The sequence below is a fragment of the Eublepharis macularius genome, chromosome 15 (genome assembly GCF_028583425.1).
Source record: "Eublepharis macularius isolate TG4126 chromosome 15, MPM_Emac_v1.0, whole genome shotgun sequence".
Lineage (NCBI taxonomy): Eukaryota > Metazoa > Chordata > Lepidosauria > Squamata > Eublepharidae > Eublepharis > Eublepharis macularius.
Genome location: NC_072804.1, coordinates 37,615,105 through 37,620,537, shown reverse-complemented (window position 1 = coordinate 37,620,537; position 5,433 = coordinate 37,615,105).

The following is a 5,433-nucleotide window of genomic DNA, read 5'->3' as shown; positions in this document are numbered from 1 at the left end:
CAAGAACTGCACCTGCTCACCCAGAAGAGTCTTACTGAGGGGGCTCCTTCCGCCCCCCTTGCCTGGGTGTGGCTCCCTCCAGCAGGGGAACCTTGCTGGAAAGCTGAGCCTTCCTGTTGGAAGCTGTATCTGAAGTGGGTCAGCTCCCTTTTGAGGTTTATTTTCAGGGAAGTGAAGGACACGATTGCAGACACGCAGCCCGAGTAACTTTGCCTGGTTCATAAATATTTGAGCGATCTGTTCCTGCCACCTCTGCTGAGATCGGCAGCCCCAGTAACCGGGGTGCTTCAAACAATCTTCAGTGAGGCTGATTGAACTTGGCAGAAAAGGCCCTGTTTAGCAAGGCTGGCTGCTTTTTCTCCCCCTCCTCAAAAGGAGCTGACGATACCCACCTGCCAGCTTTCCCCTTGGCACAGTCCTGGAGCAACTTCCAGAGGTTTCGACCTTCGTGCCCTAGAACTGAGTGTAGGGTGAAGGGCGCCATCTAGCGGACTGGCAACTCCCAACGCTACAAGTGGGTCCTCTTCAGAGCCAAATCCCCCTCCCCTCAAACTGCAAACAGCGTTGGTGGCATGCAGCAGAGACTGGACTCCCAACCCATGAACACATGAAACCTTATACTGAATCAGGCAACTGGTCCATTGAGGTCAGTATCGTCTACTCTGACTGGCAGCAGCTCTCTGGGGTCTCAGGCAGAGCTTTCTCATCACCTCCTGCCTGGTCTTTTTAACCGGAGATACCGGGGATTGAACCTGAGACCTTCTGCATGCCAAGCAGAGGCTCTTCCACTAAGCCGATGGCCCCTCCCAATGTGTCACCGCCAACCAGCTCAGCCATAATAGTTCTTGTGAGAGGGTTACCAGATTCCAGATCATACCACCACCACCCTTGGCTAGACTTTCTGGACTCCAGTGGCCACTGTTTGGACCAATCGCAGCTGGTAACATTTTCCCCAGTCCTTCCAACCAAACTGCCAGGCTGTTTTCTTCTCCTTCTCTCACCAGTCCTTCTTTTTACCACAGCCCACGCCCTCAGCATCTTCCGAATCATCTCCTTTTCCAGGCATTTCTAGCCCTCGTGGCTGCAGAGCTAAAGTTCCAATATGCAAACGCTTGAAGGACTGGAGACATTTCAGCACTTTAGATGCTGGTATTACATTCCAAGGGAGAGCAGGAAGCAAGCATGTCGTCACTTTCTTCCTGCACTGCTCTTAGAAACATCTTCTTAAAGATCTCCGAGGAGGTTCCTTCTTGGCACTAGTTGAGGCCTACCCTGTTCTGCCCTATGGGAAGTGCTCCAGTTCAGCCACTCATCCACAGAGGAGGAGAGACAGGAAGGTGGTCCAGGCACTGAAAGCATAGAATTTAAGCAAGAGAGCACCACAACTAAATGCCAACCCCCTACAAGACCCCAGAGCCACTCTCCGCCTGTTGGGTCGACAGCAGTAAACTCAACGCCTGCTTTTATACCATGAATATGCCCTGCATGAGCCTCAAAGAATGGTCAGACGGTGTGCCAAGAATCTTGCTTTTTTGGCTCTGGGCTGAAGCACTGCTTCCTGGGCGGACACTAGGAATGCTTCCAGGGGAGGGGGGGTGGATGGGTCAGGACTGGCATCCCTGGAACCAAATCCAGTCCTTTAGCCATCCTTCACCGCCCCTCCTGTCTGGGATTCCTAACGAAGGGCTTGGGGGAGAAAGGAGCAGCCCCAGTAAGAGAGAGCAGTGGGAAGGAGGCGGCGGATGTGGTGACGGTAGGGGATAGCCTACTGCTTCCCTTCCCTTGGCTCACAATGAACAGCCAGGTCTTGGAAACAGATGAAGAGCCAGCAGCTGGGCAGAGGCCTCCAGGAGCTGACACGCAGGCCACAACTCCCCCCTGCAGGAGCTAGACAGTCACTCTCCCCTCGCCCTGAAACACACGTGCACATGAACACACACAGAGGGACTATTCCAGTGCAACATTTGACACTTCCGTGTTGCTCACCCCTTGTGAACTCCTGCATGTAGCAGAACTGACACTAAACTGCGTATTCAAGTCCACTTAATTTTTCTGGAATCCAGATCTCTTTGGGGGAAAGTTACATAAATAGCCTTTCTTAGCAAAGTGTGCTCAAATGCACATTTTCGGTGCCTCTCTCCACCTGTATGGACGTCATCAGTACCAAATGTCACGCTGTGCTGGTATCGGCCCTTTGGTGTTCTGAATCGTTTTACACAGTACAAAGAGAGAGACTGTAGATTTTTGGTACTATTTCAGACCGCAGACTGGGGAATGGCATTTTTGAGTGGTGCTCCATGGGCCGATAATGCTATGCAGAACAGTAGCAGATCAGGGAGAAAACACAGCAAAATTTATTCCCTGATGTCCTAGTTTACAACATGCAAGGAAAGGGTTTTTTTCTTTTTAATCTAGTGGAAGATTTAAACAGATGACCTTCTCATCTGCAGCCTGAAGTGGCACCCTACAGAAATGCTAGCATCTAATTTTGCATAATGTGTAAACCAGATCTCTGCTACTCTCCAATGGGCAAGAATTCTAAGGCTGCAATGCTAAGAACACTTTTCTAGGATTAAAGCCCATTTCATGTTTTCAAGTAGTCCTGTTTAGGATTGCTCCCTTATCATTTATCCCTAAACTCAAATTCTTCAGGGCAAGACGGGTGAGGGGGAGAAAAAAAATCAGATTTCTATGTACCAGCATTGAATTGTTAGGTGACTGTCTCCTCTCTTCCAGGAGCTTTCAAAAACATTTTAGGTATCTTTCTTCTTCCTTGAAATATTTCTAATGCCACCAAGTAGCCTGAAACTGCGTCACAGGGGTATGGAACATTCCAGAAAAAGGGGTCTTCCTGAGACAGCTTTTAACATACCCCCACTCCTCCCCCCAAAAGGCCAGAGAAGATTATCCATCCACAGATGGGAAAAATATTTAATCGGTACCAGAAGCAGATTTTCAGGCCAACACTGAAGTTTTAGCTGCCAGTCCTGTGGAAAGATTTTTTTCAGTCCTTCATACAACTCACACCCAACAGGACGTGTGCAAGACAAAGAGGAAAGCCAAATCATACCTGCATTAAAAAGCAGGCTGCAATGCAACTGTAAATCACCCTTCCTTCACAGCCCTCACTCCTGACACCCAGCACCAGGGCACACCCAACAATGGAAGGAGAAAAGCAGTTTTAAGCCCACTGAATGCAGGTGGACTTTGGAGAAAACATGCACAGACATCTTACAAAAATAATATTGTCAGAAAATGGGACACACACAATGCTACACCTCTCTCCCAAAAATTTATCCACTTACTGAGATCAGAGATGGAGTAAAAGGAAGGTGTCTCCACCCAAAGTCAGGGTTGCTTTCAGAGCCAACAGCCCTTTCTCCACTCCTTCAAGATCACTGGTCTCTGGCCCTCCTTCTAACCAGCCATGTCCAAGATCTCTGAGAGGTGCTTTGCTGTTTATGTCAACATTTATTTTCTGCTGCATTAACACAACCTTTTAAAAAACACGAATATATGAGAACTGCCTTACTGGATTAGACCCAGGGCAAGAATCCTTTCTTCAGCGGTGAGTTCTACATGGGTACGTTTCCCCCAGATCTTCCCTGGGTCCTTGCGAGTCATCAAACGTACATTGTGAGATCCATGCTGGGAATAAGAGAGGAAATATGGTCCTGATCTGGATTAGGACCACTGCACACAAGGAGGGGGAGCTTCAGTTTCTCCACTCTCTCATGCCATTTCCCCAACCTGAATCAGCCCTGATGGGGAAACTTAAGTGTACCTAAATGGTCTGTGTGGATCCCCCAACAGGACAAATTGCTGCATTTCAAAGCCATGCAGAGCGAATGCTGAAGCCCCTCTTCCTATCTGCAGCAATCCTGATCCGAATCAGGCAGCCACATGCCTGAGATTAATTTCCCAGCTCAGAGCTTGCAATATACACGTGTTTGATTGTGTGGACCCTGCAGGCAGTTCACAAAACAAAGCAGGAAGGCAAAGCTATCTGTTCCCGGAACGTGGCGCACACAGTGCGATTGCTGCTCTCCACAGAGGGTCCATTTGACTATCACGGCTAATAGCGGCTGATGCATCTTTCCTGCACGACTATTTAAATTTTTTTTTAAAAAAAGCTGTCTACACTGGGGGCCTCTCTCGGCACATGCAGCGAAACTCCAGAAATTAATGATGCATTGTAAACACTTCCTACAGCATAACACCAAGCAAGCACGTTGGGGCACAGACCTGTCACTTGTAAGCTGTGCTGTAAAGGGGAGGGCAGTCTGCCAATTAATAAAAATGACAACCTGAGGAATTTAGGTGACATTCTGACAAGGCACAGAAAGAGGCCTGTAAATACATTGCACGTTTTCTTTTTCTTTTTTTGCAGCCAGGGGATCTCTTTTTAAGTCTCGAGGGTTCCAACAGAAGGATGCACAGGCAGGTGATGGAATCTGGTCTTTCCTAATTCTACGATATTAAGAGGAGAGGATTCAGGGAGTGAAGACACATTCATTATCCAGTGGCACAGTGTGCTGGGAGAGGCCGCGCCCCACTGGGATCCCCATCGTTAACCTCTTGCTGGGGAACAAAGTGTCTGGCATTTGTGTGCATGGACATCTGGCAGAGATGTGTGTGTGTGTGTGTGAGAGAGAGAGATTTGCCCCTCTCCAAGGGATATGCAGCTTGGAGGACCAGATGGGTCGGACTCAACATCTTTCCCCTCCTTCAGTCCCGGGCCATTCCTTAACTCTCCCTATCCACTGAAAGGCATTAAGCCAAGCATTCACTGAGACGATTTACTTAGTGGCTGGGTATCCCCTCTCCCGTGGGGCGGTCGCACCCTCCATGGCAGCCCCCCTAAGTCTCCCGACTCCACTGCAATAGCCAGAGGCGATCTCCCTCTCCATCAACTGCAATCAATAAGCGACCAACAAGCCACAAACTGTTAAGATTTGGGGAGATTCGGGGGAGGATGACCAGTCCCCTTTTCCATTCCCTAAGCGGAATGGAAGACGCCCCCCGCCCCGCTTACAATGTACGGGCACAAAAAAACCTCCCATCAATTGCAATGGATTGCGATCGCTACGCATCAAACTGACAGGCATCGCGGGGGAGTGGCAGATCCCCCCCCCCCTTACAGTCGGCTCTTGCGCCTGCATGGGACGGAGTGCGCCCCCCTCCTCTGCGGCTCCCATGAGCAAAGACCCCCCCATCTTCAATTGTGATTTGCCGCGTTTGGGAGTGATAAGAGACGAAGCAATATTCACTGTGGAGGGAGGGCTGTGTTGCGCGGAAGGAGGAGACCCCCTTCTCCTTCTTTCTCCCTGCGGGAGGTGCCCCCCCTGGCCCGGGGATGGACTCCGCGATCGCCTCTCCCCCCAGCTGCTCCAGGGCTTCCCTGCTCCTTCTTCACACTTCCAGCCTCGCCAT